The sequence below is a fragment of the Panulirus ornatus genome, chromosome 7 (genome assembly GCF_036320965.1).
Source record: "Panulirus ornatus isolate Po-2019 chromosome 7, ASM3632096v1, whole genome shotgun sequence".
Taxonomy (NCBI): Eukaryota; Metazoa; Arthropoda; class Malacostraca; order Decapoda; family Palinuridae; genus Panulirus; species Panulirus ornatus.
Genome location: NC_092230.1, coordinates 33,124,770 through 33,147,768, shown reverse-complemented (window position 1 = coordinate 33,147,768; position 22,999 = coordinate 33,124,770). Strand labels below are relative to the sequence as shown.

The 22,999-nt window shown below is 45.1% G+C and overlaps 1 pseudogene; it reads right to left on the bottom strand.

Annotated features, from left to right (window-relative positions):
* LOC139749318 (MOXD1 homolog 2-like) overlaps positions 1-22,999 on the bottom strand; it is a 317,877-nt pseudogene that overhangs the window by 73,879 nt on the left and 220,999 nt on the right.

Sequence of the window (22,999 nt, the reverse complement as noted above, 5' to 3'; positions counted from 1 at the left end):
GAAACCTGAGTGAACGGACGGATCTGAGATCGTCCTGTGAAAGGCACAACTGGAGGGACAAACACTTACCCGACAACGATGTCCGCGCCGTCCATCCTGGGTTTGGAGGAGAGGCCGAACCCGATGTAACCCGTCGTCCTCGCCGTCACCCGAAACTCGATGACTTCTTCCCTGGGCGTCCACTGGAGCACGAACGCCCCCGTCTCCTCCAGCCACGCCTCGTGTTCCCAGGACTCAAAGGACGTCAGGCGGGGGGAAGTGAAGGAAGACTTGGCGTAGGATGCCACTTGAGGCAGGAGTAGTAGGAGCGCCAGGAGGTGCAGGAGTGACAGCGTGGAGTGGGGTGTGGGAAGGAGGGTGACGTAGGAGGAGGTGCGGGAGTGTCCCCCTGCCGCCGGGTGCCGCCGCGGCAGCAGCAGCAGCGTCGCCCCAGACCCGTGCCGCTGCGCCTCACACCCGCGGAGTTCTGTTCCTTTCGTCATTGTTTTGGTTGGGGTCGCAGCTGTGTGAGTCGGTCGCGTCAGAGTCGGAAAATCTCCGTTGGCTGAGATGGGGGGAGGGTGAGAGCGTGCAGCAGGAAGCTATGTACGCGGACTTCATGGCTGACGCAGACCTGGTAGGGGTGGCGGGTGGGTCCTGCTGCTGTTATCTTCTGCTACGTCGCCTCCTGCGTGTGGACATTCTCAGCCTCTTTCAGGTGGGTGAGGGGCTGAAAGATGTCCTTCCTCTCGTGTGATTCAGGCTGATCAGGGCTGGATGGCTGCCTTCCCGGAGACCAAACTAAAGGCCCTACAAGACGTCTCTAACCTCTCGCAGCTTTAAGTGAGAAATGTGCCTTTTTTTCTTCCTTCTTCCCTTGAGCCCTTTAATCTCTGGCTTCGGAAGGTGCAAAGACAAGAGCCCCTGCTCGACAGATTCGATTACAGTATCAAATAATCTAATTCCCTTCTTGAACCTTCTTAAGTCCACGGCAAATGACGAGGATTTAGTCCGGACTAACTTTTGGGATTTGTCAGAGAATCATTTTTCGACCGTATTCCATTTATGTTTCTGGATCCTTCCGGACGCGAACAGTGGGGAGCGTGTGGAGGGAGCAGGCACTCAGGACACTCCGTTGTATGAGCGACACTGACACTCTTGGCTGGCGCTCCTCGACAGTCACTCGCGCAGTCGCCCCTGGTGTTCAGCCCCAGCGATGGACCCTGCAGCCGCCACTCACGTGACCTCTTTATGCCTCAGTCCTGGAAAGATGAGAGAAGCTTGGTCAATACGGGGCCCCAGCTATGATGACGAAGCTTGATCAACACAAGCCTTTAGCTATATATATATATATATATATATATATATATATATATATATATATATATATATATATATATACAGTAAAAGTCTATGAAAATAATGATAGTTATATGATAGTTTCGTAACTTTTCGACTACAGATATTTCTGTTTTGTTCGAAATATATCGTCAGTAAGTCTTGTCCGATTAACTAGTCATCACTATATAGAAAAACGTCTCGTTGTCTTTCTTGATCCACACAAGATCTGTATCATGCAAAGTACAGTTTAGGTCACTGAGGAATAGAATAGGCACTCGACACAGTGGAAAAAAGGGGGAAAAAAAACAGCAGAAACTTAAATAATAATACTTAACTGCAAGAATCTCAACACAATATGAATATTTCTTCTGAGGCAACAGTCACGAGCTGAGGTCGTCATTGAGGCCAGCCAGGCCTTGAATGAAACATGAACAACGGGGGAAGTGAAAAGGGAGATGATTATTTTAAGACTATTGAGAAAGGGTAAAGCTTGCCTAGTTGAAGTTGTCTGGAGAGACATGAAAGGGTAAAGCTTGCCTAGTTGAAGTTGTCTGGAGAGACATGAGAGGGTAAAGCTTGCCTAGTTGAAGTTGTCTGGAGAGACATGAGAGGGTAAAGCTTGCCTAGTTGAAGTTGTCTGGAGAGACATGAGAGGGTAAAGCTTGCCTAGTTGAAGTTGTCTGGAGAGACATGAGAGGGTAAAGAGTTTCAAAGCTTTGCGGTACAAGGAATGAAAACAAACATCACAACACCTCACCCCAAGAGTTGCCAGCGAGTGAAAAGTTCCCTTTGGCAAAGTTGTACCACTGGGAGTACAGTCTCGTCGAGGAAGACAGACAGACACACACACACACACACACACTCACACACACACACACACACACACACACACACACACACACACACACACACACACACACACACATTCGATTCGAGTGAGAAACTGCAGAAGTTGGTTTCTGAGTTTGGAAGAGTATATGAAAGGAGGAAGTTAAGAGTAAATGCGTTTAACAGCAAAGTTATTAGGCTTAGCAGGGTTGAGGGACAGGTTAGTTGGGTTGTGAGTTTAAATGGAGAAAAATTGGCAGAAGTGTCTTAGTTACCTGGCAGCAAATGGAACCATGGAAGCGGAAGTGACTAGTAGAATGGGTAAAGGGACTACTATGATCATATTTAGAGATATGGCTCCTCTTTCCAAGCATTCGTTTTCCCCTCTGATGCATGTTAGTAAATCTGTCAGTCATTAATGGTGTAGAGATTTGAGGAGGAAAGTAATATTGTGAGTGAGTGAGTGAGTGGCTATAGTGTTGCAGGGAGGTGTCTGAGGTGGTGGGAATCAGGTAACATAACATGACTCGTCTGGCTCAACACCTGTCCTGGCTCGCTCTTTCTATCTCTTCTTCCCTTCCTCCCTTCCTACTTCCCTTCCTCCCTTCCTACTTCCCTTCCTACTTCCCTTCCTCCCTTCCTACTTCCCTTCCCCCCTTCCCTTAATTACAGAATATTTTGGCCCATTTTAACTAAATCTCGTTGTAGTGACTCGTAGATAGGTAACTCTCTCTCTCTCTCTCTCTCTCTCTCATCATATATGGTGCTTAAAGGAAAAATAGAATCAACGACGGGCCTGAATGATACTCCACACACACTGCAAGAGCTGCAAGGTGCAGTAAGAACTGTGAGGTACAGAAACCAGCTCTACAAGCTTGAGATATCAGGCAGTGACCCAAGCCTTGCACCAGCTGTACAGCCGTTTGGAGCGAGGAAAAAAAAAGAGACTTGTTAAGCCAGGCAAGAGAGAGAGACTACGAGGCGAGTCATGGAGGAGATAGCAATGAAAATCGAAAGAGATTTTAGAGATATATCAATAATAAGAATTATAGAAAGATAGGGGTGGTAAACATAGCTGGGGAACCCATTGTCGGTGATAAAAGCGTAGCAACAACCTTGAGATTATATATATATATATATATATATATATATATATATATATATATATATATATATATATATATATATATATATATATATATATATATATATATATCAAAGCAGCAACACGAGTTCTAATACAGTGATAGATATAGCACACACACGACACCAGAATTCACCGTCACTGTCAGAGAAGTAGTAACACAGAGAGTTAAGTTGATGACTGATAAAAGTCCAGGTCCTGATCGTTTTTATCGCCGAGTAATTAAAAACGTCAAACAGGAAATTGCAATACCGTTAATCTATGTTTCCAGTAAATATCTCCAGGATGGAAGAGTCCCACTGGACTGGACGCTGGCAGACGTCACTCCTACACTCTAATAAGGAAACCGTGAAATGCTTGGTAGTCTCATCATATTAGCCTCACAGCAGGTATATATATATATATATATATATATATATATATATATATATATATATATATATATATATATATATATAGTAAGGCACAGTAGCTTTTAGAAGACACAGATCTTACCTTAAAAATCTCCTTGAATTTTAAAATGAAGTATTCAGTACCCACAACAAGACTAAAACAACAGATATTATATTGCTAGACGACCAAAAAACAATTAGACAAAATGTCGTACGTTAAACTGTTGCATTAAGTCGTGGCTTTGGGGATTACTGGTTGCATAGGAAACTAGACAGAAGCTTGGTAATGGAATATGAGGCAGTCGTGATCAATGGTGAATCGTCACTGTGTTCACCTGTTACTTATGGGATCACACTGGAAGGTCCATCCTGGGGGCCTTATAATTCTCATTACTCATATTAATGATACTGATGTAGGGATGAATAACTTCAGTGTCCAGATATGCGGATGACACGAAGATTGCGGCATTGCCATGGTAACTGAAGAAAGATAGGCTAAGGTGACAAGAGGCTCTAGACAAAATAGCTGAATAGTCTAGTAAATGGCTGATGCCATTTAACGTCGATAGATGTCAGTTGTAATAAACCTCAACAGGAAATTGGACGTTGAACTGATGGGTCACAAGATAAAGGAAACCCCTTGTGTGAGGGATCTAGGGGTCACTTGTCTCCAACATCTTCGCGTGAAATTTCCTAGCAATCAAACGAAGCTGCCAAGAAAGCAAAGAGAATTATGAATTTATTTGCAGAAACGTTACGTACAGAAGCAAGGATGTGGTGTTGCCAGTATTCCTACGTCTAATTAGTCTCCACCTCGAATATGCAGTGTAGTTCTGGGCCCCCCTCCTTTAAGGAAGGATATTCTTGTAATGGATTCACTGCAGCGAAGAGCGAATAAATTGATTGCTTCCTTACATAACAAACCATATGGGAAGAGAATGCAAGAAGTGAATTTGTTTCTCTCTAAGCAAGAGGAAGTTCCGAGGCAAGTTAGAAGAATATTTTGAAATACTTAAAGGATTCAACAGCGTCGAGAATGAAGAGCTCCTCACGGTCGCACCAGCACTACCGACGAGAGGAAGTGGACTAAACCTTGAGGACACCGAGTCGATCTGGACTGCACCAAATAAATCTTTACCATTATATTGACTTGTAAAATAAGCACCTACAACATGTTGTTCAGACTAACTCTGATGATAGGTTCAAAATGAGGCTTTATTCATCACCTGTCACTTTCTGATAATGAGCAATTCTTATAATGAATCATCGTAACGTAGAGGTGTGTTATGCTAACTTCTCAACCACTGATCTCGCCCTGGCCATTCTGAAGTAATATACCAACACTGATGAACCAGTGTCTCCTTAACCAGCGTCTCCTGCGCTAAGGCGATGAGAAGGAATTATCGTATCATCCTTCCAAATGAAGGGCATTATGACATGTTAAGTTGCGAGGCTGGAGCTCATACTTTATCTTTCTATTGTCCTGTGTCACAAAAAGTCGAGGGATGAATGTCGTTGGTGAAGGAATGCATGATATATTGACGTTCATTGTACCTTCTGCCTTTCCTGTGAAACCTTCCTTTAGGCCTGTTAGTCCTGCAAGGTATTTTTTTTTTCTGCCTGTCTTGTCTTTTTTTTTTCTTTTTTTTGACGGAGGGAGTGGAGGGTAGGGTGAGAGCCTGTTTTACTGTTCTTTTCTTCCACTGCTTTTAAAAGGATTCAGGTTTTTCAGTATTATCAAGGCCGACCACCTCGCTTGGCCCATGGGTCTGTGTGGTCTGTGTATCTGTGCAAGTGTCTCTCCCTTTCAAGCTCTCATGAAATATGTACGAGTCCCAAAAATTCATAAAACATACGATTCCCAGGATTCGTAAACTGCAAGAGTCCCCAGGATTCATAGAATAACGAATCTCCAAGATTCATAAGCTCTCTTGAGTATCCAATATTCATAAACTATACGAATCCCCGAGACTGAGAAAGTACGAGTATCCAAGGTTCATGAAACAACGAGCACCCAAGATGGATGAACTATATACGAGTCCCAAAAATTCATAGAATAATCAAGTCCCCAAGATTCATAGAATAACGAGTCCCCAAGATTAATGAACTTGAAGCGTCCCCCTAAGATTCATCAAATACACGAATCCCAAAGATTAGAAGAGAGAAGAAAAAAAAGCTGGACGAATCTCCAAGATTCATAAAATATACGAGATCGTCCTGAGGCATTGGAAGGGGAGGGGGGAGGGGGGGAGGGTGTCCCCTGCACCCGGGTTATTGAAGGATAAACTCTTGAAGGCCTTGGGAGAGGAGGGAGATGAAAGGGAGATGCTTCAAGTGGCGTTGACCACACTCACTGCCTCTCACAGCTTATCCTGTGGGCTCTCACTACCTCTCCTTGAGACCCTCCCATCCCTTCCTTCCTGTTTCTTTTCTTATTTTTTTTTTTCAAGACCTCTCACGATGGTTCTGACGTAGTCATGTCATATACGGATGTGCTTTTCTCTAGAAATTAAAGTCAACCACAAACAGACTCGTTTTTGATGCTCATGCCATTTTATCTCTCTCTCTCTTTACATCTCACAGCCTCTCACATCAACTCTCACTTCCTCTCGTCTACTAACCTGTCCAAATCTCATTTACAAAACATCAGGACTTGTAGTAAGCTTATTCTTTAACTCTCAAAGTGACTCATAACCTCTCACAGCAGCTCTCACGACCTCTCTATCTCTGTCAACCACTAATCCCTTACCTTTCATATTGGTAGTATTCTGGTTATATATATATATATATATATATATATATATATATATATATATATATATATATATATATATTATCCCTGGGGATAGGGGAGAAAGAATACTTCCCATGTATTCCCTGCGTGTCGTAGAAGGCGACTAAAAGGGGAGGGAGCGGGTGGCTGGAAATCCTCCCCTCTCATTTCTTTTTTTTTTTGATTTTCCAAAAGAAGGAACAGAGAAGGGGGCCAGGTGAGGATATTCCCTCAAAGGCCCAGTCCTCTGTTCTTAACGCTACCTCGCTAATGCGGGAAATGGCGAATAGTATGAAAGAAAGATAAAGATATATATATATATATATATATATATATATATATATATATATATATATATATATATATATATATATATATATATACCTTAGCCTGAGCCAAGTACCCATTTTATCGACAAACCTCTAGGGGTGGATGAACAGCTGGGTTGACTGTGGACCGACTGCCGCAACCAGGATTCGAACCTGACACGTATATCCTTTCACCATATGGCCCTCTCTGTATGTCCAGACCATTTCAGCACACCTTCCACTGCTTTCTCAATCTTATTCCAGGTACTAAGGCACCTCTCTCCGACATTGGCATTTCTTATACAATCACCCGTATCCTCACAACACACATTGTCCTCCGGCAGTCTTTCAGCCTCATCCTCTCAGCCTCGTCCGTTATTTTGCATTTAAGGCACAAGACGCTCGCCCATACAGCGCAGTAGGGATTACTGTACCATCAGATACACCCATCTTTGCTCTACACACTCAGGTCCAGCACCGTCTCCTTAGACGCCCTCGCCACTAGTTTTGCCGACGCTTTATACAGGCAAAGGAATCCTTCCCTAAGAATTTATGACATAATTTGTGTCTATGTAAGCAGCTTCAACTGCTTTCCTCACCCCCCCTTATCCATACTTTTATAGATTACCTTGTCTTCTTGCCAGTGTGTCAGGTGTCCACATTCACTGTGTATGAGACAAGTGAACTGGAGGTTCACTGCAGGTGTACAAACGGTTTATGCTTATATATATATATATATATATATATATATATATATATATATATATATATATATATATATATATATATATAAATATATATATATATATATATTTGTAAGCCACAGTAGAACATCCGTTACACGGAATCTAGTATATTACACTCTTCGCTGCCTGTATGCCTTGTCTGTTTCGCTCTTATCATGTCGCTTATCTTTACTCTTGTTAAATCAGCAAGGTTTTACCCCACTCTCTGCAAATATTAATCTTTAGCCTGGGCAATTAGTATATCGAGGAAACACGGAGACAAGGAAGACATGATAGTTCCATATCCAGTTGGAGGCCCGTTCCATCGCCCTCAACAACTATAGCGAGGCACTATTACGTTTATTAAGGTAGCGGTCGGCGAGCATGTGCCTTGTCCTCTATCACCAGAGGACCACGTTATTTATTCAAGAACCCTTGGACTCGTATCCTGAGGTCAGAGGTCAAGCATTACTTATTCTTATTTCTGTGATAGAGCTGGGTGGGAATTAACGTGATAACTCCTGTGCAAGAGAAATAGGTAGAGGTCCGAGCACGCTCCTCAGTAATGACGGTTCTGCATTAGTTAGAATGTTATCGAATTTTGCGTGTGTGTGTGTGTGTGTGTGTGTGTGTGTGTGTGTGTGTGTGTGTGTGTGTGTATGTATACAGTTCCAGTACAGTTTGTCTCAGATGTGTCTATCCTTTTCCTGATATTTCTATCCCAGTAATGTTAGAGAAGACAGCCAATTTCACCGTGTAAGACATTGTCACCACAAAAGGATTTGTGTTGAAGTCTCTCAAACTTTAACACCTTTCCATTAGTGTTCATGTTATCTGCACAGAAGACATACTGCTTTTATAAGCAAACAAATTATTCAGCGCGAAGCGAAAATTCAATAATGTTTTTGAATATGTTTCAGAATTATTCATCCCAACGAATAGATTGCAAACTAAATATGTTCACCGATATCAGAGAAGGTACTTAGATGATATATATATATATATATATATATATATATATATATATATATATATATATATATATATATATATATATAATATATATATATAAATCAGATGATTAATGATTGAAATAGTCACAGAGATACTCCCAGCTATCTCCCGTCCACAACAGTATTTATTATTTCAAAACAAATGAAGATCCGTGATTATCAACATCATCATCTGTTGTGAGGATAATTGTCAACTTTGTAACATAACCTTCAAAAATCAGGGTCATCTGTTTCATTAGCATCATCGTCAGCAACCTTTTCCTCGATAGCAAATTAGATTCACCGTCTGACCAAACACACGACACAATAACATCAAACACAGAATATCTGGATGTTTCTTGACGTATCTTGGGTGTTGTCAGAGTGACCCCCTCGTCTTAGTACAGTATGTGGGGTAGCCACTCAACCTGTGTATCATGATCAGGTTTTCTGATTACGTAGGCAATGGTTTGCTAATATCACGGGGAAATGAAACAATATAAGTTACTCGAAAATGCACTTGGGAACTTACTTGTTTCATTTCCCTGTAATATAGAAGGAATATATATATATATATATATATATATATATATATATATATATATATATATATATATATATATATATATATATATATATATACAGAGAGAGAGAGAGAGAGAGAGAGAGAGAGAGAGAGAGAGAGAGAGAGAATTGGAACGATGCGTTTTACAGGGGGCGACGTGTTGTCAATTGAACTGAACCAGGACATGTTCAGCGGCCGGGAAAACCAAGGAAAGGTCAGTGGGGTCTGGTTGTGGATGGGGCCTGCACATGACAGCTAGAGAAATGAAGTGAAAGAATGCAGCCTTTGTTCATCTGTACGTAGCGCTACCTCGTTAACGCAGGAAACGGCGGAAAAGTGTTCATATGCACTTTATTCGTATATGTATATATATATATATATATATATATATATATATATATATATATATATATATATATAGTGTATGTATGTAATTTGTATCCCCGCTCAGTGGAAGTGGCTGGCTTCCTAGGAGCTGCTGGAGTTCCACAGAAGGCGCTCCTGAGGCAGGAGGTATGATAAGTTAAATATCTTTATTCTTTTTTAACTTGATCCTCATTTCCATTTGCATAGGGTAAGCACATATGTTAACTTTAACATAAGAATTTGGTGCGCGTTGCTAAGCTGAACAAGATCTTCACTTCCAATATTTGCACTTCTGAATTTATCGTATCATACAGTAGATTGATTGATTGGTCAGTTGAAACTAACGTCACCACCACCACAGCACACAAAGCGTCTCCATTCATGCATCCTCACACACAACACGTCCTCATTCACACTTCCACCACCACATACAATACGCCACCATTCACACCTCCACCACCATACAAAACACTACACCATTCACACCTCCACCACCACATACAATACGCCACCATTCACACCTCCACCACCATACAAAACACTACACCATTCACACCCCCACCACCACATACAATACGCCACCATTCACACCTCCACCACCATACCAAACACTACACCATTCACACCTCCACCACCACCACATACAATACGCCACCATTCACACCTCCACCACCATACAAAACACTACACCATTCACACCCCCACCACTACATACAATACGCCACCATTCACACCTTCACCACCACATACATACGCCACCATTCACACCTCCACCACCACACAAAACAGTCCACCATTCACACTTCCAACTCCACACACAATACACCACCATTCACACCTCCACCATGACCACACACAACACACCCCAGTGTCACATGCTAAATAACAGATTCATTTCTTTCCTCACTCTTGTAAACAGTTCACTTCTCATGTAACATGTGATGTCACCGGGTCATTGAGGCTCAGTCCCTGTACCTCTTGTGCACTTTGTCCTGGTTTGCGCCACCGCCCACAGGATGGGTAGGTGAGGACATTAGATTCGCCCACCTGCGACAAAAATTAGGCAACACCCACTATAGCACACTAGTAGTAATTGCTCCCCTGACATCCTCTCATGGAACACCTCCAGGCCAGAACGGTTCATTCGCTGGATCGGTTGCATTACATCCTTCCTCTTCTCCTGGTTCTTCAAGTGTCCGGCCGTAGAGTTTGGTCGCCAAGCTGCCGTCTGCAACAATTCGTGTTTGATCATGGCGGCCTGAAGAGTCTCCCATTTGATGCATCACTCAGATGATTTGGTAACTCGTATCTTATGCTCATCGCCGTTCACTGTAATGGTAATTTTAGAGTTCCAGTTATGCCTCTCGTAGGTTGATCGTGTTTATTGCTGTTGATACCGAACTGTGTGGATCGGGAAACTCCGTTCCTTATCCGTACGTTAAAGGTGATATTTGCTGTTCATTTATGGATCCCTCCTACCCACGCACCTCGCTCATACACTACTCATTCACCAGAGCTCTGTAAACTTCCAGTTTTTTCTTTTTCGTCCGTTCCTGACTCTACTTTTAATTTGATCTTCCACACTATCGTTTTTACTGATTACCACTGATCACAACTCCTGATGCTTGTTTCTGGAAATAGAATAATATAAGAAACATAGAATAAGAACGTAGCTTTCACTCTCTTCCATCGTTGTTTGACAGTAAACTACATACCTCCCTTTCCTAATTTATCGTCCCATGTATTATGTTCCGTCCATAAAAACATCCACGGTGACACCTCACACCCTTGACGTACTCCCACATGTACACTTACTCACACCGCTACTTACTCTCCCACATGGCGCAACGGCGCTACCTGCCTCATAAAAACTATGAACATCGTTCTGGACTCATCCATACACACCGCAGGGTTCGGACTTTCCCAAGTCTTGGAGTTCTTGAGTCTTTCATTCCTGAGGTCCTTGACTCTTGGAGTCCTGGAGTCTTAGAGTCCGATCTCGTTGATTCTTCGAGTCCCAGAGCCTCAGAACGCCCATTTCTCTTAGCTCTATCTTGTCTCTTTTCATATTAACAGAATAAAGTAGAACTTCTGCAGTAAGTGCAAAAATATCTGGTCTAGACGAGCCTGAGCCAACTTGTTCTATACCTATGAAGGGTTCAGTAACCTTATCGACTACGATAAGAAGCCATTCAGTTCCTCTTTTATTAAAATTTGATATCTTGCAGTTCCATAGTCTGTATACATGAGAGCTGTTGCTGACAGTCCGATCGTCCGGCACATCTTGTTCATAATCTGTTATGTGTTATGTTTCCTTACTACTAATTCTACCGAACAAGTACCGACGTTTCTTTATTCGTTATATCCAATCATTTTTGTATAGCACTCTCTTCATCTCTAGAAATCTTAATATCGTTTGCCACAAGGAATCTCCCAGGCTTGGCCTGTCTCCCGGATCGCCCACCCCCTTCTACACGTTTGTGGCTCGTTCTGAAACAATATGTTGTCTCTCCCTTTGATTTCATCGTTTTCCTTCCACTCACATCCTCCACCTCCCTTAAATCTTCACGCCACCGTCCTCTTCCTCTGTCTTTCTCCACAGGCGCACAGTGTACCCCCGGTGCCGTCTTCACCACGGTGGCAGTGTTTGAATATTGCAGGCAGTATAAGTGCCTGAACAGCAGCTTACCCCGTCTCCCAACCTTCTCCTTCGGCTTCTCTTAAACCTCTTACACTTTCGCATCTTTTCAACTTTTATCTTCCCCCCTCACTCGCTTGTTTCATCCAGATTTCTAAACCCAGACTAAAGGATTAGATCAACCTACCCATCACAACCAAACACCACGCATCATACGTACTGCCTAGTATATCCTTGTCCCGTCTGTCCTGTCCGTCTGTGTACCTACCCCAAGCAGATGTATGGAAATCAATGAGCTGAGAGTGTGTTCGAGACACAGGCTTCCGCCGGTGTATTTTCATGATCATTTCTTCCTATATTCCAGCGCATCAGTCCTCCTACTCTGTCTTACTCCCAGTTATTCATGTCTTCCACCATAGTGAACGCCTCCCCCTGGATCCACTTCCTCAGTTGCTCCTCTGTCTAATCATCTCCAGAAAGAAGTCTTAAATTTATTTCTGTCTCTCAGTGCATCGGGCATATGTGCTACTGTTACAGTCATATTGAAATTATCCCGCTTGTATTGTGCATCACAACAGAGATCTAATACTGGCAGGCTATCATTATTTCACGTATTTGTAACCGCTGTTTCCACCACCACAGTACCACAGTTATCACCACCACCACCACACCAGAACCACCATCGCATCAACAACTACAACAACGCAACCACCATCGCATCAACAACTACCACCACCACCACCACTACTACTACCACTGCCACCGCTACCTCATTAACCACTCTTACCACAACCCTACCATCATCACCTTCATCACGGAAAGGCCAAAGCCCATTCACAGCCTTAAACTCCGCTCCATTAACACTTCTCCTGAGAGCCTTTGTGGCAGGAAGCCACTAGTGTTACTTCAAGGCACTTGAGCCAAACCACTAAGGTCTTCCTCACCCTACACTCAACACACGACAAACGTGTGTGTGTGTGTGGTTGGTTAATGCCTGCAACAGGTTGAGTAGTGTTGCCTCGTGTGCCGAGCTCCACACACACACACACACACACACACACACACACACATGTAACAAGTGAAATGTTGAGAAATTACTAGACTCGTTTTTTTTGTGTGTTACATAATGTAAGTTTTATGATTACAGTGGCAGGGTTTTCTGTCACTGTCGTGAATTTCAAGTACGGTAATCTTCGATCAAAGGTGAGTTTCATCTTCCGCTGTCGTATACGTCAAAGTATGGGAATCTATCGTACGTTTAAGTGTCAGGGTTATCTTGTGGTGCCGTAAGGTTAACATATAGAAAAATATGCGAGTAGAGAGTGTTATCTTGCTCCGGTGAGAGGATAAAACACGAGTCTTTATAATGTCGGTGTTATCTTGTTTTCTGTATTGAGACAAAGGTTGAATATTTATGGAAGGTCAGTGTTATCTTGCTCTGCTGTGAGAACAAAAGAAGTATACGCAGAAAGTTAGTGTCATCTTGGTGTATATAGTGAAAACATAAGACAGGTGTTTATGGAAAAAGTTTGTGCCATTTAATCCTTTATAATGAGAAAGGAATGGGAAAAAAAAGGACGAGTATTAGTGGAAAAGGGTTAGTGTTATCATATTCTCTCTCTTGAGAACGTAGAACAAAGGACGGGTATTTGTGGGAGAGGGTTGGTGTTATCTTGGTGTGTGTGGTAAGGATGGAGGTCAAGGGTTATAAGATGACAGCTGAAGTAGACGAGAGAGACAAAACAATGGATCCCTCGACCCTCGCCCCTCTCACTAACTGCCTCCAATTTAGGTGACACGGGTGGCCACTGCAGCTGTCACGACCTGTCACAGTTGTTATGGGCTGTCACGGCCTGGCACACCTGTCATGAGTTGTCACAGCTGGCATAGGTTGTCACAGCTGTCTCGCGCTGTCACAGCCATCACTCGCATGTTACACCTGTCACATTTGTCATGGGCTGTCGGAGCTTTCACGACCTGTCAGCTGTAAAACCTGTCACACTTGTCATGGCTGTTACACCTGTCACTGGTAGTTGTAACACCTATCACGACCTGTGATCTGTCATAGACTGTATCACCTGAGTTGTCACATCTGTCGAATCTCCCACAGGTTGGCACATTTGGCCACAGGCCCTCCCTACTTGTCCCAGATAAGCTTGCAACAGTCATGCTTTCCTGGCCAAGATGTTAACATTTTAGCGGTTATTCAGTTATATGATTAAGTTATTCAAGTAACTGTGAGGAATGTTAGAGCGGCATGGAAAAACGAGTGACGACACATTGGTTTTTCCGGGTATGTACAGACGTCATGAAGTGGAATAGGATTGTGGTTAGAAGTGAAGGTCGGGCGAGGTAAGGTGAGACGATGTTGGCCGGGTTCCCATGGCACTAGTGGAGGTGCAGGAGGAGGTTGAGGCGGGCGGTGCATTGGAGAGTTGCTTGATTGCTGGGTCGCAGAGGGGATTCTCCGGAGAGTAGGAGGCGTTGCTGAGGTCCTGAGTTAGTAGAGTCCTACCAGAGAGGCAGGAGTCACAATAATTTGATACGAGGCACAAGAGAAACCGTGTAGGAGAGTGACCAAGCCAGGGGTAACATGATGTACGTCTCCAGACTCTGGTGTTCGTCTGGAAGTCCGGGAGTTGGTGGACCGCTTGACTGCCCGACTGCTCTGCTCCCTGGGTCTGTATGAAGGTGATGCTCCAGCCACACTGGCATTGTTGATTGCGTGGGCGTGGCCTCCAAACCCAATACGAGGATGGGCACCTGGAGGATTTTAGATCGCCGGTAGCGAGCGTTACAGCTCCACCAGTCCTCTGGGTACCTGGCGGTCATGGGAGGCCATACGAGGTTACTGTCAGTTGCTTAGCGGGACAAGTGATGTGGATCAGGTGCGGCGCTGTGAGGATATGGTGTTACCATGTAGAAATGCGACTTCGTGATTTCAGCACAGGAGAACTGGAGTGACGGAGGTGGAGACGCTACACCGCCCTCAGGCTGTCATCTTGACCAAGAGGCACTGTCTGTCACACGTGACACTATCACAGTCCGACGCTGTCATACTGTCATGATATTCTTGAGGCTCATATCGCTGGTTCCTGATGTTCTGTCATCACCATCAGCACCACATTTGCATTGACAGCCAGCTGTGAGGCGCCGTCTGTGTCGGGGTAAGAAATCAGAAGAGGAAGCCTTCCAGGATCATGTCGTGACACTTGTCAAGATCATGTCACAGCATCTGTCTGGAGCAAGTGATGGCAGGAGTCACGGCTGCCATGCACCGGCCGCTCAGTCCGACCACTTTATTTATTGATGTGACCTTTGGCTGGACGTCTGCTGGTATTTGTGGCTGGTGAGTGTGGTGCGGTGTTGGAGATGGTGGTAGTGGTGGTGCTGGTCGTGGTGTTGGAGATGGTGGTAGTGGTGGTGCTGGTCGTGATGGTGGAGATGGCGGTAGTGGCGGTGCTGGTCGTGATGGTGGAGATGGTGGTAGTGGTGTTGCTGGCCGTGGTGGTGGAGATGGTGGTAGTGGTGGTGCTGGTCGTGATGGTGGAGATGGTGGTAGTGGTGGTGCTGGTCGTGGTGTTGGAGATGGTGGTAGTGGTGGTGCTGGTCGTGGTGGTGGAGATGGTGGTAGTGGTGGTGCTGGTCGTGATGGTGGAGATGGTGGTAGTGGTGGTGCTGGTCGTGGTGGTGGAGATGGTGGTAGTGGTGGTGCTGGTCGTGATGGTGGAGATGGTGGTAGTGGTGGTGCTGGTCGTGGTGGTGGAGATGGTGGTAGTGGTGGTGGTGGTCGTGGTGGTGGAGATGGTGGTAGTGGTGGTGCTGGTCGTGGTGGTGGAGATGGTGGTAGTGGTGGTGCTGGTCGTGGTGGTGGAGATGGTGGTAGTGGTGGTGGTGGTCGTGGTGGTGGAGATGGTGGTAGTGGTGGTGCTGGTCGTGGTGGTGGAGATGGTGGTAGTGGTGGTGCTGGTCGTGGTGTTGGAGATGGTGGTAGTGGTGGTGCTGGTCGTGGTGTTGGAGATGGTGGTAGTGGTGGTGCTGGTCGTGGTGTTGGAGATGGTGGTAGTGGTGGTGCTGGTCGTGGTGGTGGAGATGGCGGTAGTGGTGGTGCTGGTCGTGGTGGTGGAGATGTGGTAGTGGTGGTGCTGGTCGTGGTGGTGGAGATGGTGGTAGTGATGGTGCTGGTCGTGATGGTGGAGATGGTGGTAGTGGTGGTGCTGGTCGTGGTGTTGGAGATGGTGGTAGTGGTGGTGCTGGTCGTGGTGGTGGAGATGGCGGTAGTGGTGGTGGTGGTCGTGATGGTGGAGATGGTGGTAGTGGTGGTGCTGGTCGTGATGGTGGAGATGGCGGTAGTGGTGGTGGTGGTCGTGATGGTGGAGATGGTGGTAGTGGTGGTGGTGGTCGTGGTGGTGGAGATGGTGGTAGTGGTGGTGGTGTTGGTGATAGCGGTGGGTGGTGGTGATGGTAGTGGTAGGGACTTTCCTGGTAGCAGTAATGCTAGTATGCCCTACGTATGTATTCCATCCATTGGTTTCGGAGCCTTCCTTCCCTCCATCCCTGGGGCTCAGTCAACGACTAGGTCCTCCAGTGCCAGCCTGGCTAACCAGGCTGTCTGTTGCTGTAACTCTGCATCGATCACAGGTTACGCAACCTGGCTGGTTGGAGGAAACCGTCCAAGAAAGATGACCAGCTTGTGACTCCTGTGGTGTGCTTGCTTGTGTCTGCTGGTAGTAGTAGTGGTAGAAGTAGTAGCAGGGTGGGTAGAGCTGGGCTGCCTGACCTATACGTGCAGTATCGCTGCTCCTCAGTGGATGTGATGTGGAATCAATTGGTTTAGTGTGGAGGGTGAAGGGATGATGACACTGGCATCAGTGGTGGCATTAGTCTCATGGTGGTAGCTGTAGGTGTGGTGGAGATTGTAGTGGTAGTCATGGTGGCAGTGACAGGAATGGTGGTGTTGGTTGCGGTCGTTATGGTGGTTGTGGTGGTAGTGGGTGTCACGGGGTTGTTGGTTGATGCCAGTGGTGTGCAGGTGGTGGTGCTAGTGATGGCTGCATGACAGGTGGATGACTAGTATGATGTTGAAGGTGATGGAATGACAAGAAAATATCGACACGTAAAGAAACTGTTTCATCTTGGTAACCGGAAAGCAGTCCATTTATGAATACTTTATCTCCTTCCATTAGTAATCTTAGCCCCTCTGGCTTATCTCCTCCCTAGCGCCCCCACTATCTTACCCAAAGATTCCCACTGGCTTACCTCATCCCAAGAGCCCCTCCCCCTTCTATCTTATCCCTAGCACCAACTGGCTTATCTCATCCCAAGTCCTCCTCTCCACTATCGTATCTCTTGCTACCCACTAGTTTTTCTCATCCCTAGCCCTCTTCATTGTATCTCATCCCCGAGAACCATCTATTTTCTATGACATGACACCTTGTCATCATCACATCTAGTCTAGGAACACTACACAGCAACACTGCTAAGCCACTGTTGACAGTAAATATTAAGAGAGCAGATCAGGTGGTACTTATTGCCCTTCTAACACTGGTATTAATACTTATAACAGTACTTATAACAGTACTTCAGTCTTTAAAGTCTTTACGTAGAAGATAAGGTGGTGCTTAAGACTGAATATTTAATACTAATATGTTCAATATCACTTACAACCCTCTTGACGTCACTCTTAAAACTTGCAAACATTCGAGAGTTGTGAAGAAATGACCTTTTAACAACAGAGACACTTAGGACAGTGCTGTGTCAGCTCACAGACTTGGACACCCAAACATTTTTCCTTATATCTGACCCAGATATTAAAAGTCTTAACTTTATCCCAACCCCGAAAGAGAACAAACTTCGCCTGTAATACCGTTTTAACCTCCCAGACAGCGGAAACCTACACTGACAGTAAAAACAGAATCATGGAACCCAGGGGCACCATTTCCTGAAATATGACTTTCTGGACCTTCTGCACTGTTCTGACTCAGAAGAACACTACCGATGGTTATTTTTCGTATCATGATACAATAAAAATATTTACTTATTCAGCAACACACACACACACACACACACACACACACACACACACACACACACACACACACACACACACACACTCACAGAGGAGTAAATGGGGGCTCCTTCTACGTCTGAGGAGCCTTCTTGAAGTGGGGTGGAGTCGCCATTGGCGTGCCCCAGGGTTCGGTCCTAGGACCATTCCTCTTCTTGAGCTATATGCCGAAAGGATTGGACTCTACCCGGATATGTTTGTGGCTGATGCCGGGGCCATGAAGGAAGTAAAGAGTGAGGTGGATTACATCGATCTACAAGGGGACCTAGACAAACTCTAAAGTTGGTATGATACATAGTTGATGAAATTCAACCTGTGTAAAATGTAATGAGGATAGGCACAGTGAAAGAAGGCTTCGTTACGAGCATTATCTGGCAGGAAATAAACCTGTAGGTTGAGCAGAAGGATTACAGAGGACACAGAGGGTCTTTGTCAGACCCCAGTGGGTAGTTATTACAGCATAAATTATGATGGGGTTGATTCATTACAAAAGCTTACAGTCTTTTACGAAAAAATCATGTACGTGCAAAAAAGTGGATTCAGTTTTATAATTTCAGTTAAACATACTATTAACAAGTAAGGTGTTGTGCCATTTTAATAGGGTTTCTTTGGACTTGCCCCTCAAAGTTCTGTATATTAAGTCTAAGGCTTAGTGTTCTAGTGTCCATATATCTAGCTTTAGATATTATAGTTCACATTATTAATATTTCCAAATAGGCTAAAGCGCCAGTAGTACCTGTAACTTTAACCTACACTAAAGTGCAGGTAGTACCTGTAGCTTTAGCATAGCTTTATCCTAGGTAGATGTATGTAGCTTTAGCCTTGCATTAATCCAGTGATGACAACATCTTATATTGTAGTCTCTTGACCTCATTAGTTCCTACAAATACTTGACACGTTTCATTGTGATGGAAAATGTATCTGCTGGAGCCCTTTTGCACCCCGTCTGTTAGTTTTAAAGATCAGGTAATTCCTTCTTAATTACTGTTTTAAAACTTCTGATTGACAGCCCAATGCTGTGTTCAAGAATCTCTTTTGTTCCCGGAGACTAATGTTAGAAGGAATCCATAAGAATTTGCTTTGAATCCTTTACCGGTAATGCTCGCATATCTGTATCTGGTTCCAGAGACAAGCATGTTGCATCTTCTGATCTCAGGGTATTGAGGGCTAATATTTAGGGCATGAAAGATGATCAAACTGTCTGTGGTGGTGGTTTATGCAAGCTTAAGAGGGATGAGTAAGGTGGACAGTTCAGTTTGTTGGGTAGATGGCCAGATGTTTATTGTAAAAATTTTCCTACATCATTTGCCATTAGGTTTGGTTACAATGGTCGCACTTCCAGCTCTGCTTGAGTTCGGGATGAGAGAGCCTTCAGTGTAGCTACTCCGCATTTCATAGTTTTCAGCTTAGAGTTTCTGAATGTATTCAGGAGCACTGGTTATGGCCAGGTGTCGAAGGTGAAGATTATAGATAATTAGTTTCTCTGGTGGATGAGTGCATAGGATCATGTCAAGGAAGGCGGGAAATGCTGCTGCTTCCCAATGCTGTACAACTGATGTACTCCAAACATTACCATGCATGTGGCTGTCATCTGGATCCATTTAGATTCACTTGTGCCATGACGCGTATATGTTTTTACAGATCTTTGACGCGACGACATTACGCACATCACCAAGCAGAAGTTTCAGTCTTCTCGTGAGTTTCATTTCAGTTACTCTGTCCTCAACGCTTGGTGTACGTAGCTCCTGCCCCATGATGAGTCCACACTAAACAGTACAGATGCCTGAGATATACCTCAGGGGAATTGGAAAGGAGAAAACTGTCTGTAGGCGAATATTAGACTCTTATGTAAGTTTATGAATGAGGAAATGTTCAGCACATTAACATATATATTTAGCTGTTCAGACTTTAACATAATACGTTTCTGAACACTGATCACCGTTGTTAAAACAGCAGAAAGAAAACAGAGAATGTTCACAAGGAGGACAACAAAGACGGTGCCAGAATAAAAGGCCACGAAGTCTGCCCATCATGGAAGAGACAAAGGTGAAGGATGACTTGATCAGAAACCCTTCAGCTTCCTAAACCAGTTTGATGGCGTCGACAGCGAACATGTCCTCGAAACATAGAGAGAGAGAGAGAGAGAGAGAGAGAGAGAGAGAGAGCAGCCTGAGACTGTAGCATTAACGAGAGCAATATATGTTAGGACAGATGTAAGGAATTACTTGTTACAGCAGCTGTGAGTGGTAGCGGAAGAATGGAATAAATCGAGTAATGAAACTGTGAATGTTGGAAGCATAGATAACTACAATAAGCTGTATGATGGTAGAGGAGGAGGGGGATCCACGAGTGCAGTACTCACTTCCTGTGCAGTACAGATAGGAAATTGCATATATAATACTCTCTCTCTCTCTCTCTCTCTCTCTCTCTCTCTCTCTCTCTCTCTCTCTCTCTCTCTCTCTCTCTCTCTCACACACACACACACACACACACACACACACACACACACACACACACACACACACACACACACACACACACACACACACACACAAAGTTCAGCAACGTTTCCAACACCAGCACGCCAGAGAACCCCCCCTTAAGGCCTCTATCACCAGAAGCTAATTCCTGCGCCACCATTTCAACCACTCGAACATGGAAACTAAGCACCACGACCATATTCCTAAACACCTAAACATAGTGAACTAACCCATAAACCCGAAATAGTACACCCTTGACACCACTTTCAGCCCGTAAGCTGTGGAAGCTTAAGCTTTTTAAGACCCGTCCCCCTAACCCGTGAGCGAGCTGGGGGATTGGCAGTGGCATCTCGTAGGGCGGAGGAGGTCGGAGGGGGAGTCTCCACACCCCTGGACCATCACAGGAGGTTTAGTGGCGTCTTGCGTATTAACTTCCCCTCACTGGCTTCCGGGGTCCTGGTGATGGCGCGGGAGTGGCCAAGGTGGTGGGCAAAATGGCCCGGAGAGCGGTGGTACTTACTGGAGCAAGGGGGGAAGGGGCGCTTGTGGCTCCGCGGCCGGGGAGGTGGATGAAGTAGATACGGGTGGTGGAGGTGTGAAGGACAGCGAGAGGAAGAGGAGGGCCGGGTTTAGGGGATGGTGAATGGTGGAGAAGAGGGGGGTGAAAGATGACACTGAAGGAAGGGGGGGGGGGGGAAGAAGGTGCTATTAAATGGTAATGGTGGTGTTGGGTTTTGGAGTGGTGATAGCTGGTGGTGGGTGTGGTGTAGATGATGATGGTAGGTGTGGTGATGTCGGAGCTACTGTAGGGGATGGTGGTGATGGAGGCGCTACTGAAGGTGGTGGTGATGGTGATGTAGGCATTAATGAGAGTCATAGTGGTGGTCATGGAGGCACTGCTGAAGGTGTAGGTAATGGTAAATATATAAAGAGTCAGTGAATTTAGGACGAAGGTACAGGTGTATGAGAACGAGGAACACTTGGCCATGGGTGTCGTCAGGTATCAGGGAGGAGGGCGCGTTCCTCAGGCAGGTGGTGAGGCTGCCTGCAGATGGTGTGTGTGTGTGTGTGTGTGTGTGTGTGTAACTCCACCCTATACCCCACCTCCTGGGGGAAGTGACTGGTCACACAGGCTGGGGGAAAGAGAAGGTTTGGTAGGGCTAGAGAGAGAGAGAGAGAGAGAGAGAGAGAGAGAGAGAGAGAGAGAGAGAGAGAGAGAGAGAGAGAGAGAGAGAGAGAGGAAACCATTATTAAAGGACCTTCCGACCAGAGGCACCAGCAAGCGTGCAATGTTAACACGCGGAGGCAGGTCGTAGTGAGGTTTTACAGTCAATTATCATGTTAACCTTTTTAGGAAAAGAGCGTGCACCGTGGGTGTGGTGGGGGAGTTAACTTTGAAGAAAGGTGTGGAGTTATCATGTTAAACCGGGAAGTTGCGGGGGAAGGGGGGAAAAGGGGGAAGGGCGATTGGTGGGGTGGTTAGGATGTTAGATTGTAGGTTGGAGGGTTAGGTTGAAAGTTGAAGATAGAATTGAAGATTAAAGCGGTCTGCCATGTGAATATCGCGTAAGAGCTGTTGGGATAACCTTCGGGTGTGAGAAATGATGTTAAATTTGTTGTAAGAGTTGTAAGATTTAATCTGAGGCTCGGGGGGGGGGGGTTAAGTTAACATGTTAGAGGACGGGAAGTGTGCTTGACATCTCTCGCGGAGGAGGACCATACTTTGAAATTAAGATTGGGGTCACAAAGGCAAGAAAATAAGGAAAGGCGATGCTGTGTTAGAATCAAACTTGGAAGGACCTAAGGAGATCCTGCTTAGAACTACATTGGGATTAGTAAATCTAACATAGCAAAGGGGGTGATTCTGGTTGTGTTAGTCTAGTATGAGAACAGGAGGAAATTTTGTTAATGTTCAGGATAAGGTTACAAAGTTGAACTTGTGGACTTGTGTTAAAAATTTTGCATATGGGACTGACTACCGGCTAAGCTGGGCCGGGAAGATGGAACGCCAGGTTAACACACTGAGGCGGAGAAAACAGGGTTTGATGATGAAATGTGTTCATGACGGCAGAGGGATGTCAAAAAAAGGAGGGGCTTGAAGAGTGGGCCTCGTCTTGAGTCGGTGCGCTGAGTGGACATCACTGTAAAATACAGGAGGGGAATCGGGCTATTTGTGAAGCTGGGATCCGTAGCCTCATGTAGTACCTTCCTCCTCAGCCCTGGTTGGTTAAGGTCATGCATGACTTACCAAGATATTTTGTCTAGTGAGCTCCAGCGGGCGACCCACAATGGTCCACATACGGAGAATGAGTTGACTGGTTTCGAGCCTTATACGTAGGCACTCTCATCTCACAGTCTGTATGTGCCACCGTGTGACATTTGTGGTGATGTTTACAAAGCC